Source organism: Malaya genurostris, chromosome 2 (genome assembly GCF_030247185.1).
Source record: "Malaya genurostris strain Urasoe2022 chromosome 2, Malgen_1.1, whole genome shotgun sequence".
NCBI lineage: Eukaryota > Metazoa > Arthropoda > Insecta > Diptera > Culicidae > Malaya > Malaya genurostris.
This window is the reverse complement of record NC_080571.1, coordinates 296,321,804-296,336,176: the sequence shown is the minus strand read 5'-3', so window position 1 is coordinate 296,336,176 and position 14,373 is coordinate 296,321,804. Positions and strand designations below refer to the sequence as shown.

At 39.0% G+C, this 14,373-nt stretch overlaps 1 protein-coding gene across 6 annotated transcripts in view; it reads left to right on the top strand.

Moving 5' to 3' along the window:
* Positions 1-14,373, top strand: part of LOC131430657 (protein NDRG3) — a 175,668-nt gene that overhangs the window by 22,643 nt on the left and 138,652 nt on the right. The gene's annotated exons all lie outside the window — the stretch shown is intronic.

Here is a 14,373-nt window from a genome sequence, read left to right as displayed (position 1 = left end):
TGGTTGATTTAGAGGTTTTGAATGCTTTCTGAATGTTGCTGTGTACTTCGGCAGTTGACGAAAAAAAACGCGATTTTACTGTGATCACATGACCGTGGTGAGTAGAGGTATTTTCCTGTTGTCTTTTGCTTTTGCTTTAGTTTTGCAACTTATCCGTAGTTTCACTTGACTTCAAAGTTATTCTTTTGTTTGCTGCAATCGAATTTTACTGACAAAGATTTTTGGGTAGGAAAATTGCGTTACGTAAACATTCGAACAGTTTGCAGCCGTCAATACAATGTTGAAAACAGAACAGTGTTGGCTTGCACGAATTCCTTTCGGGTGAAAAATAAAACAGTAAAAGAGTAAAAGCGATACGTTAAGAGGTTATTCTACAAAATTGTGAACAGTGATAACTTTCTGATTTAACCAATGAAAGCTAGAATCGTTCAAAAATTCCATTGTTAGTTCTTATATTGGAACATGTTTAATCATCGCGCTGAGAATTGCCTTTTTGATTCCAACATGCACATGGACAGTCACTATTTGTGCTTTTTTATTGGTTTTGTAAACACATCTGTTGTATAACATGTTCAATAGTGACCGAACTATGTAGTTATATACTTAGTGTTAAAAAGCAATAAATAAGTATAATTGAATCGAAAGAAAAGAAAACCTTATTGTAGTCAGAGTGAAAAACTGATTTCACATTCTATCATAATATTAACATTTTTCGGTGATACAGAGAACTACACTGAAACTTGAATGCAAGAGTATCCGTGCCACATGCAGGAAAGATTTACTCAATCATTGGGATTATAAAAAAATGACGTTACTCTTATACTTCGAAGCGTTGGAATTCATCCAAAACATTGAAAATCAGTTATCATCCGAGTTGAAGAGAAGAAGTGTTGAACAGTACACAGTTCGAAAAAATCATGTGATTTTACATCTTATAACAAGCACATAAGTGGAGCGTCTTATTTCACTCAAATTTAAATTCATGATTTGATTGGAAAATTACATGACTTGAAATCGAAGGAAATAAAAAACAAAATTTCGATAGAAACAGCGCGACTTGTACCATAGAAGCACATAAATGCTCGATGAATTATTGATGCATAGAAATCCTCATAGCGGCTAATGAAAGCCAAATGAAAATTGCACTCGGAGCCTGTGAAATTCTGTGCGAATGAAATATTTAGTCTTTTGACAAGTTAAGTTGTTATGAGCTGTGTCGTTTGTAGAATTACGTCATCTGTAAAATTCATAATTTTTTTCTGTGTAACGTTTCATGTTTGAAATGCTGTCGGAGCGGAATAGCAAACTGTCTTTCTTGCATCGTACTAAGGAATGGTTGTCTGATTATTTGGAACGACAACTTGATGAACACATAGTTAGTTATACGGACGGTTCTCTGTTGAATGGTCGTGCTGGTGCTGGTGTCTACTGTCGTGAAATGAGGCTGGAGCAGTCTCATTCACTTGGTAGATACTGTACTGTGTTCGAAGCAGAAATCTACGCGATTCTGTGTGGAGTAAAATCGGCACTTCAGCAGAGGATCTGTGGTGAACGAATTTATTTTTGTTCCGACAGTCAGGCAGCCTTAAAAGCGCTCAGTTCGAATGATTCACGGTCGAATCTAGTGATCGCATGTCGAACTCAAATTGAAGACCTTAGCATTTCAAATGCTGTTTACTTCTTATGGGTACCCGGCCATTCTAGTATTACTGGAAATGAATGGGCTGATGAGTTTGCTAGAGCTGGTGCAACGAATAATTTCGTTGGTCCTGAACCAGTTTTATCACTTTCAACTAGTTGGATTCGTTCTTGGGCTCCATCCAAACATGCCAGCTACTGGCGCAGCTTGCAAACTTGCGCTCAGACAAAAGCATTTCTACCAGATTTAAATCTGAAAATGTCAAAGTGTCTACTGCTTTTTTCCAAGCAACATTGCAGTATTCTGGTCAGAGCTCTGACTGGACATTGCAAACTCAATTATCACATGGCTACTATTCAACGTGCTGAGTATTATTCGTGTGATTTGTGTGAATGCGATTGTGGTACCTCATATCATCTGATATGTAACTGTCCCGCATTGACGCAACTACGTATCCGGGTTTTTGGTTCTCCATACATGGTTGAGTCTGTGTATGCGGAGCTAAAATTAAAGGATATTCTCTCGTTTCTCACCCAATGTGGTAAGGAGCTATTGTCAGAAGGGTTCATCGTTCTTCCTGGAGTGAATGAATCCTTTCTGTATTCACCTTAAATAGGGTTTAGCAGATTGTTTGGCATCCTTTAGAGGGTACCGAATTTACTTCTGCTCGTACATACTGCGAATCGTTCTGCATTCTTCCGGGAGTGCAGAATGGTGTCGCTTTTGTAAGATCTCTAAATCCTCTCGGGGGTTGGAGGTTTTATTAACAGCAGACTGTTCGGGACCTCGTAGAGGTTCAGAATTTACTTCTGCTTTCACTAAATGCTTTGCTTTTTTAATAATAATAATAATTATAATAATAGTAATAATAACAATAATAATACAATAATAATAATAAAATAATAATTTAATAATAATGACATAACTCAATTCAATATATAACAAATACTGCAACAAACAACAGAACCACATGTTGCAATATACCACGATAAATATTGCACTTTAGGATGGGCTTCAAACTACAAGTCATTTCGCACCCTCTTATTCTGCTACTAACGCAGAAGGCGATAGCACCCAGTCGACGCCGTTCTATTGACCAAATGTCATCATAGACGCTCGGGGAGGCATGAGATAGGAACTTGTGAGCAGAGATGGCATTTCACTAGAGTGGTACACCAAGACGTAGGTTTCAATTATACACTGCGGATACATTTGCTCCGCTCCACACAAAGAGGAAAGCGCACTTCTTCTCAGACAGACAGACTTTGAGTGCGTGCTTGTGTTGAAAGAAGCTGGTGCGAGAGAATAACATTCTCTTCGCACGAATCGCTCTCACGTGCTCTCGCCTAAATACACCCAAGTGATCACTGGCGCGTGATGGCGAGAGTAGATCTGGCCTTGCTATGAAAACTTTGCAAGGAAAACCGAAAATTTAACGATAAATTGTTTTATTTTGCTGATTTTGCGTGCCCCACGCTTTTTCTACGCAAACCATACACCAGACCGCTCACCGGCGTGTACACCTCTGTGAAAGTATCTGCATCCACTTCAGAGAATTTATTAGCTAATGCTCTAGCACTTTGGTGCGATTCAGTGGAGGAGGTAAATGGAAATAAATAAACGCACTCATGATGCGTGCACACTGTATACAACAGTGGTGTATATATTGGCCAAGGTCATATTCGAAAAATTGAGTTGATCGAGCAATCGTGCGAATGTGTGATCATTCGGATGAGACGGTATGAAGGGAGGCGGAGGGCAATTGTGCGAAGGATGCATATTAATGTTGGTGTCGGCGCTAATTTTGCGCGTCACCCACTAGCACTAATTTATCGATCAATCTTTTGTGTTTTTTTTTTCACTGTTTCAGAATAAATCCTTTATTATCAAGATACGAACTAAAACACGTTTTTGTTAAGACTGTTCTCACTTCGTTTGTGACAATAATCACCATTAAATACTATTCGGTTAAACTTTAACCCGTAGCCTACTAGCTACAAATCTGGCAATTGTTATCAGGCGCGTGGCCTCACTTTGGATCATGTGAACTGTAGAAATCCCAGACGAGCCCCCAATTTTATTGGTTCTAATTACTAACAGATCACAGATGACCACAGCTATCAATGATTTCGGATCAAAAACGTTACCGATTAGTTTAGAATACCGATTCATTCGATATATTAGTCGTTCAAACGTTCGAAGGACCGGTCCCTCGCAATGACTACTGAGTACTGATCACCAAATTCGACTTCAAGTGTGATCAGCCAAGGGAGAGTTGGTTACCATCACGAGAGTGCCGACCTTCAATATAGAGATGTTCATTTAAATTCCGAAATTGTATATATGTGAAAGAGAAGAGCTCTCGTTGAAGTTGTCAGTGCGAGGGGAGAAATTTTGCTTGCTCTTCGTCACACAGAGGAGATGGACAACTCTGCTTGTGAAGACTTAGTTATCTCACCATTTGACGACCACACAAGTCTGTAGTAAGAACTCGGCAGAAACTCCGCGAGCTTGGTTGAGAAGTTTTGAAATATCTGCCATATAATTTGAACCTGACATCATTCTTTTTCTTACATTGCAACACATTCTCAGTAATAAGGAATTGGCTTCAGGAAGAGGTTGTGAAAATCATTTATTTGTTTTGACACTGATCGCTCTGTAGTTGCGTTTCAGCATCTTTGGATACAATGTGAGCTCTAATTTAAATCAAGATTTGTGAAACTTAACTCAAGCATCGCTGGCAAATCTGGAAACCAGTAGTGCCGAACTAAATTTATATACCTACGAACTAACAAGTTCTGCGAATTAGAAGCATTTATCAGTCAGTTCAATGGAATTTGTATCTGTTTTTGACCATCGTTCGTTAGAAAAATGCTAATGAATTTGAGCATTTTCCACTTACCGCGCTTTAGTTCCGGAACCGGAAATTAGATCCGGATTAAATGTTCTAAAAAATTTTAAGAATTATAAGACCTTTAATTTGAATCTTATTTTGTGAAAATCGGTTAAGGCGTTTCCAAGAAAATTGATTGCATATTTTTTCCTTAATTTTCACATATTATCCTGTAACTCCAGAACTGGAGGTCGGATCGAGAGGAAATTCAATATCTTTCATTTGAATCTAGGTTTGTTCAAATGGGTTCAGACATCTCCGAGAAAAGTGAGTGCATATTTTCACAGTGGTTACATAGCTTTTCTTTTTTACTTTTTTTTACTAACGGAAAGGACTGTCACTGACGTGGATCACACATTCAGTTTATATTGCGAAAACACTATTTCCATGCATCCATCATATCTTTTATCGTAGATACGATTAATCTGTTCACGGTCACAACGATGACTAGTTACCCTGCCGCTGGATCCCGCATGTACCTTATTTAGGACTAAAAAGACGAACGCAAGTGCACTTTGAGTACATATTTGGATGGATTCATTATTATATGCTAGGGAACAAAATGATTACTCGGCAAAGGACCGAAGTCGTGCTTCGAAGCGGCACGAGTACATGGAAGGCTGGATTTCATGGTATACCTTTGGAGGATTACTTCAATGCAAGTATTAGCGTGCATTAATGGAACGATTAAAGACCGAAATCGCCTTACATGAAGTACATGAGCATCGCTACTACGGTTATAAAGACTGTCCTAGAAAGTATGGACGCACTTTGATTTCGCTGTAAATATTTCACAAGTGTTAGATATTCAAATTTTATTTGATATACTGATAATATTAGACTACAACAACAGAATATAATTCTCAACATTTGCTACTTAGCCATTGTAGACTAGCTGGTGCACCTTCTTGCGAACGTTCCTCATTAAATTCCGTACAGACTTCTTGGCGACAAGTTTTGACACTTTTTTCCAATCTTTTTCGAACTGTTGAATAGTTTCGGCTGCCGAGACATATTTCCTAAGATGTGCCTTCGTTAATGCCCAAAATTCCTCAATTGGTCGAAGTTGTGCGCAATTTGGTGGATTCATGTCTTTTGGGACGAAAGTGACATTTTTGGTAGTATACCATTCTACCGTTGATTTCAAGTAGTGGCAAGAAGCAAAATCTGGCCAGAAGACAACAGGATCCTTGTGGCTTCGAATCATGGGTAGAAGTCGTTTTTGTAAACATTCTTGATGTATATTTCGCTGTTCATTGAAGCAGTGGTGATGAAGGGTTTCGAAATCTTACCGTAGCTACAAATTGCTTGCCAGACCATAGCTTTCTTACCAAATTTTTCGACTTCAATCGATGTCTCGGACTGGTTTAACCCTTGCCCTTCTCGCACCGTATAATATTGTGGTCCCGGCAAGGATTTGTAATCGAGTTTCACGTAGGTTTCGTCGTCCATGATTATGCAGTTCAAATTTCCAGCAAGAATCGTATTGTACAGCTTTCGAATCCTCAGCCTGATCGATGCTTCTTGTTTCTGCTTCTTATAGGTTCGAAGATTCAAACGTTCTTCAGCACGGAGAACATTTGACTTCGAAGTGCTCACTTTTTTGGCTCGAACGCCTTCAGTATACGTTTATCCAACTGACGAATAGCAGGACCTTTTTTTCGACCCGTTTTCGGTTTATCCTCAAAGGTGTTATCCTCACCGAACTTCTTGATTGCATTTGGCACGGCTTTTTAACTTACTTCTTCCATTTTTGCTATCTTTCTCAGTGACAGTCCGCGTTCTGTGCACCATTTGTACACAATTTTTCGACGTTGTTCTGCTGAAAGTCCACGCATTTCGAAACAAACTAATGAAAACGAATAAACAACTGCACAAGTGGTTAGAGAAGAGTGTAAACAACAGGACGCAGCCATAAAAACTGACAGATTCTGAACCATTGCGAAGTGGCAGCGGTTTTTGGTTGCGTCCATACTTTCTGGGACAGTCTTTATTGACTCCAATTAGCAGCCGAGTTTCAATTTTTATTTCTTCAAACGAAACCAACAATTTTCGTGAACTATTGCTTTCGAGATAATTGGTTTCTGCAAACTAATCATAATTATTTTGGTACTGAAAAAAAAGATCAAATCGAACTAGCTTCAGTAGTACAATTTCATGAACCAAAAAGTTGTACCGTTTCTTTGCGGAAGTCATGCAGTTCGTACTCTAAAATGACCGGATCCGATGAAGTGAGCTCTCGTCCTCCACTCGATGCGGTTAGTTCGGTGATGATGATACCGATGGCAATTCCACTTTCACACCCAGTGAGTGGTCTGTAGAGGGGAGGGCTGAAGTGGTTGGTTGGCTGGCACGGAATGTAATTTTCACAACCACATGTGTCACGTGGAACGACAACATGAGACCGCCTGAACTCGAACTACGGTCTTGCTTGTAGGCCAGTAGGTAGGTGAAACGATATGGCGAAAAGTGGAAACGTACCGGGGAGGGAACCCGAGTTGATTTCTCACTCTGCGATGTGAATGTAATGGGTGTTGATGAACACGATTCCGGGAAATTTGTTGTACAAACCAACATCGATTTTCTTGAACGCATATGGGTTCTTTGACACTTTATGGATACTTCTTCAGTGTGAACTTTGACGTGCTTCTCCAGGGTCTAATTCAGTCGTTGCGTTCTTCTGGATAGACTTATTCAGCGAAATGATTTAAAAGCTCCCAGTTGATCGGTAAAATTTTAATAATTTATCTTATGAAATTGTACATACTTTTGACTTAGCAGCGGAAAGCCTCAGCCCTAAGCTCATTCGCGGTGACACCGACACCACATCCATTACCAGCCTTCGAGTGACAAAGATTCCATGCAATATGTCATCTGTTCGTGGTTGGAATACATTTTACTTGAAACTTCCATTACATCATGGTGGATTGTTTTTATGTACTTCTCTCTTTTGGATTTTATCGCTTCAAGCTACAAACCAAGCAGTGGTCGATTCAACATAACTACATCCATCCAGCGCAGTGTCGGTAGGGTGTCGTCAGTGAGCTTCGGTGGCGCTGCATGTGTTCACCACATCACCCAAAACTGTCAACTTCGCTGCCGATTTATCGGTCCTTTGTCCTACCGAAACCGGATGACGGTTATGACGGCAGTGCCGTCGTTGGGCAAAAATGTTTGCACGCATCCAGGCTAATGACCTGCGCATTTTATGAACAAAAACATCTCGGGGCCAAAGTGCGGAACGGGGAAAATCCGCATTGCATGTTATCATGATCATGATGATACTGATGCAAAACTTTGCGGAACACCCTAAGATACATCGTTCTGCCAGTTAAATAAACTGTACAAAAGAGAAGAAAAGCTCAGTTGCAATATTTTGCCCGTTTCGCAAAGGGATTAGGAACCTGGCTTACGGGTTATGGAGACAAAGTGTGGCAAGCCTAGAGACTACGGTATGAACGGGTAGGCTTAGTGTGAAGAAATAAACAAACCAAAAAAAAAAAAGCTATAAATTTATTTCCACCAGCTCTGGGTGGCCCGCTGCTTGGTCTGGTGGAGACATGTCGCTGGCTAGTATTTATTGTTGCCTGTTAGGACGTGAACCCAACTGACCTGAAGATTGCATCCGGCAAACAATGCAGATGTTGGAGAAGTTTTCGGGCTTTGACTAGAAAATTGATGTTTATTATTCACTGGTTGAAAACTGGTGGTTTTTCTATCTTATCTTGACTAAATAACGAGTGAAATCTCTTCTACCTGAGATATTGATACATTAAATCGAAAAGATATTAAAACGTTGTAGTCATAGTACTAAATTTAGGCTACCTATTTTTCCCTCAAGGAGCTTCGTAATACTTGGAATGGACTTAGTTTCAAGTTCTAAATTTTTTGCTTTTCTCGTCTCGTAACGAACGTCACAAACCGGCCCGAAAGACCGAGTGGCATGTGCCAGTCGACTCAATTCGTTAAGTACGCAAAATGTCTGTGTGTGTATGTAGGAGCATATTTAACAAAAATATGCATTCAGTTTTGTCACTTAACCGATTTTTTAGAACTTAGAAAGACCCTATAAAGCTTGCTTCACAAACTTTTGCTCATATTGTGGCGCTCCTGGTGGATGGATTTGGAAGTTCTTGGCGCCCACGTGTCGGGAATCATGTCAGCTTCACGTATGATTTTTGACATTCCGCAAATCGACTGTACTTTGTAAACAATCAACATGGAAGCCGAAAGAAGGGAAAAAATGTCCACAGTTATTTGGAAAATCCATTGTGGTCTGCATTTAGACTAGCTAAACAACTGAAATTGCCCAGGAATACCGTATGGCGCGTTATCAAACGGTATAAGGAAACATTGACGACGATTCGGGATCCTCAAGCCAATCGTCGGAGTGAAACTGTCGACCGGAAACTGCGTGGTAAGATTTTGAAGACGATTACCAGGAATCCTAATCTGTCGGACCGTGATTTGGCCAGAAAATTCGGTGCTGCTCATAGTACCGTGAGGAGAACTCGACTCCGAGAAGGAATCAAGTCGTATCGATCTAGCAAAAAGCCAAATCGGACCATAAAACATAATAGTGTGGTCAAAATTCGTGCTCGGAAACTATATGACCAAGTTCTGACCAAGTTCGACGGATGTCTTCTGATGGACGATGAAACTAAATCACAGGTCAAAAATTTTACTTGGCAACGGCTCGGGGAGATGTTCCAGCCAAATTTAAATTTGTTTTTGCCGAGAAAGTTACAAGAAAATTTACGATTTGGCAGAGCATTTGCAGCTGCGGCAAAAACACGAAAGTTTTCGTTACAAATAAGACAATGACATCGGAACTATACCATAAAGAGTGTATCCAAAAACGAATTTTGCCGTTAATTCGATCCCACGATCATCCCGTAATGTTTTGGCCAGATTTGGCAAGCTGTCTTTACAGCAAAGCCGTTCAAAAATGGTATGCAGAGAAAGGGGTCCAGTTTGTTCCGAAAAACCTTAACCCACCCCACTGCCCCCAGCTCGGCCCTATTGAGAAATACTGGGCAATCATGAAAAGGAGACTCAAGGCAAAGGGAAAGGTTGTCAAAGACATCAATCAGATGATGACCTGCTGGAATAGGATAGCTAAAACGATGGACGAAGAAGGTGTGCGCCGCCTAATGAGCCGTGTTACAGGAAAAATTCGAGAATTCCTTCGAAACCGTGACGAATAATCTTATCCGTATTTTTTCTTAATAGTATGAAAAAACGCTACATTTGTATAAAAAAGATCTTGAATTCAATAATACAGGCAATTGTCTTTGTTCCGATTCTATCTGAAGCAAGCTTTAGTCATATGGCCTGCAATTAAATTTTATCCGGATCCGACTACCGGTTCCGGAGTAGCGGGGTAAAATGTTTAAGAAAAATATAAAAATTCACTCGATTTTCTCGAAAACCGCCCGATCAATTTTCAATTTGAATTTCAAGAGCGTGTTTCTATACATAACCCGAAAAAATCAAGCAACATACTTTCAACTAGTCGTATAATTCTTCACTTGCGCAAGGTCTGGTTACTAGATGACCAAAAACATTGATTTTTGATAAACCGGATTGTTGTTCCGGTTTCGGAAGTACCGAAAAAAGTGATCGTATTCTTCGTGTCAGAAATCTTCACTCGAATATCTCAGAAACGGCTGAACCGATTTTCACAAATTTAGATTCAAACGAAAGATAATAGTGTCTTTCAATAGCACTTTAATCTATAACAGTCCCATAAGTTGATGTAGATTTTTGTCCGGATCCGGCTTCCAGTTCCCAGTTCCGGAAAAACCAGGAATAGTGGTCAAAAACATATAAACGGAACTATCTACACTATCCTAGAGACGGCTGAGTCGATTTTCACAACATTTGACTCAAATGAAAAGTCTTAAGGTTTCATACATTGCTATTGACATTTGTTTCAATCCGACTGATGGTTCCGAAACAACAGGGTGAAGCGAGTTTAAATTTTCAAACCATCGTTTAGAGCAACAATGCAACAAAGAAAGAATTCTTTCAAACTTGGCTCAAAACTGTTTACAAATTGAAAAGGTTCTGCTAAGTTATACGTGAGCTTGAGCGACCACCTGTATAACTTTTAAAAAAATTGATAACTGAAGGAAAGAAAAAAAAACTCCTGCAATTGTCGCCTTTTACGAGGTGAAAGCAGGAACCCAGTGGTTCTATTCTTGGTTGTCGCGTTTTTTCAAACCCGATTCCATACGGCCTCTAGGCTGGATCCTGTCCGGAAAAAAGATAATAGGCCAGCCCATTGAAAAGGTTATGCTAGTTTCTGTCGAAGTAAACTTTCTTGTTCTATTAGGTTTTTGGAGAAACTTTTAGTAATATTTATGAAAATGTGAGTTATATAAGAAAGGCACCATTATGCCTCTTTGTGAATTAGTCAGATTTTTTAATATTATGTTCCAAATTCTAACACTCGGTCGATTTCAACTAGCATATGTTTTTTTTTACAAATAACTACGGTTTTAGATTTATACCATTAAAGAGCTTATTTCGTGGTTACGAAAACCTCATATACGGCTTTGCTTAAAGTAAATATCAACATTGAATGACCAATTGACCATTATGTGTATGATGATTTTGACACAAAGGCGAATTGCTTGCCATATCATAACTATCACATGGGCTGAAAAGTTCCGGGTCTAGCAAAGAGAACACGGTTTTTTTGGTTCATAGTTAACTTTATTCATCAACTTAATCTCCATCAAGAGCAACGCAATCATTCCTGTGCCGTTCTAACAGTTCAGTAAAAATGAAACGATTTATCTTTTGCCTCAAAATAAGTCTCAGTTTACGCGAGGTTACTCTTCATTCGTGCGAAATATCTTTCCGGCGTGTATTTTTTCACGTCTGCCAGTAGTCGCTGGGAGCCAAATCTGGCGAATATGGTGTATGTGGGAGTAATTCGAAGCTCAATTCATGTAGGTTTGTCATTGTTTTGATTGACTTGTGACACGTCGCGTTGTCTTGATGGAACAACATTTTTTCTCTGCCATATGCGCTCGTTTCTTTGCATTTTCAGCCTTCAAATGCTCCAATAACTCCTTTCTCCTTTCTCAAGATAGTGGATAAACATTACACCACGCACATCCCAAAATAATTTTTCAGTCGATTGATGTGCGTTCGGACGCTTTGGACGAGGTTCACAAGTTGCTGCCTACTCAGATGACGATCGTTTTGATTCCGGAGTGGAGTGATGAATCCATGTTTCATCCATTGTCACATATCGACTCAAAAATTCCGGTTTGTTCCGTTTGAACATGGTCAAACAATGCTCAGAATCATCAACATGTTTTCGTTTTTAGTGAGCAAACGCGGCACCCAGAGAACAGAAGCTTCACTTTCCGATCATTCAAAACGATTTTATAGATTTTTTTATATGTTTTCTGACGTTACCGCCTCATTTGGACGTTCACTGCGTTCTGCATCATCGGTGTCTCTACGACCACGTTTGAAGTCAGCAAACCAACGTTTTTATTGTTGTTTCTGATGGAACGGAGTCTCCATAACAATGTTCAAGCCATTGCTTTGCTCGAATGGTATTTTTTCCCATCAAGAATCAGTGTAAAATTGAAACACGAAACACGATCCATTAAGATCCAACTTCCGGTTCCGGAACTAAAGAGTGATTAGTTTGAAAATCTCGATTTTAGAAGTGTTCTTTCACTCGAAAATCTCGATTTTAGAAGTGTTCTTTCATAATTGACCATGTTAGGTTGAACGATTTCCATGAAATTGGTTCAAAGTTCTCTAGTTCGTAGATCTTATTAGTTGATGACCAAATAAATTCACTTCAGTTTCTGGTTTTCGGAGCTGGCTCAACCGATTTTCAAATTTTGCGATTCAAATGAAAGGTCTTACAATTCTATAGATGGCTGCCTAGTTTTATCCGAATCCTACTTCCAATCCCGGATTGACTGGGCAATGAGTATTTAAAATTTCATATCGTCGATCGAACGATGCACAACATATTCTCATATTTATTTATTTATCTATTTATTTATTTATTTATTTGGATCAGGGTAAAGCCCACTGGAGTTTATACTTATTAAGTCTCTCTCTCCAGTAGGCATAGAACCTCCTCATCTTTTGTACCAACAGATAACCACATCCTAATACAACGTACACTTACAAACTAATATAAAATACTTAGCTCTCACAAACTTAAATACAAACATACCAAGTATAAATAATGTCATTCTTAGGTCAAAAAAAATTCTTAGCTGTCTTAACAAAAATACAATAAATGAGCGTCTGAGAGTAGTACGAGACAGATTAAAATCAAAAAAAGTATAACAACGATTAAATATACGAATCATGCTTGATACAGGTTCGTTCTTCAAAACTAATCCAAACTGTAGGTCCTGTTAGTTGCTGACCACATGAAAAGATGGCTTATGGTCATATGGTTCTACTGGCTGCTATTGACATTCATTATAATCTAACTTTCAGCTTCGGAATTGTAGGATGTAATGTGTTTAAAAATTCAAACCGTCATATTGAGTGAAGATCCAAAATCGTGCCTGAAATTCTGAATTCTGCTCAAAACTATTTGGGTTTGCGTTGAACGAATATGCTTCACAGCTCAGCTCAGAGTTTTCCATTGTGAAAAAAACACAAAGTTTCGGGATTGTAGAACGGTATTGCGATTTGGCTTCTTGTAAACGTCACCTTATCGGGTTGAGGCGTTTAGGAAGGTTATCAACTTTGTTTTCGCTCTTTAGGACAGTCTCAATGTGTTTCGCGTACACGGAGCTCATTTCGATAAACAACTACTCCCCTAGAAGTTTAGTTTAATTTTAAGGTAAATAAGTAGTTCCAATTTTGCGATTTCGCAAAAAAAAAATTGAAATATTTTTAAATCAAACCAAAAACCCCGCCTCCTACACCTTCTAATTATATATGTCTGACAATAGTTGTACAAATTGAGGGTCATATTTTCCCAAAATTCACGATTTGAATGTCAATAATATTTTTCGAAAAATTCAGAAATTTCGTAAGACTAAAACATCTGAATTAACATAGTCTTTCGGTGGAATAAATCTTTACCATATACTCGATATTCTAAGAAACTCATGTCGTGCTGTTTCGAAATAATATTTCAACTATCCTAGAGCCTTCAATTTCCATACTCGTTCGTACACGGTTCCCCTCATAATAATTATGATGTTCGATATTATCATTTAATTAAGTGTCAATTCATTCACGAAACAAAGTGCATGCGATAGCACAGACACTCAACTTCAATGTATGTATAATGAAGCAAAACGATACTGCTGGCTGTAACCCCGTTTATTAAATGTGGTAAAACGTGGAACAGCCACTGTTTTAATTGATCTAAATAGCAAATGCTCTTGGGTCCATCAACATCGATTTCGCTGGTCAGTGAACCGTACTAGAGGAGTCCTAACTGTAACATAATTTCAGGCACGTTATTCGGTGTTCAAGTGAAAAAAAATCACACAGTCATTTGCCAACCAAATGTTGGCTCTGTGATGGAAAGCATCCTAATTGATTTTGGGTACCCTGTGTCACATAAATGCTTTGCGTTAGTGATTCTCAAAGTGGTCCATACCAGCCACTAGTGGGTGTTTCTTCATTTTAAGCGGGCGGTAACATGATGCATAACGATAGAAGTCGATGGTTTGATCTATGAGGATGTTATATTGTTAGAGTGTATATTATAGGTGCGTTTTTGGTCTCAGAAGTGTTGGGATTTCTTTGAACAGCTGTAGGGAAGTTCCCGTTATCTTAAGTATCAGTCGAAATTGATGCAAAACTTACCTCAACCAACAAGTTATTG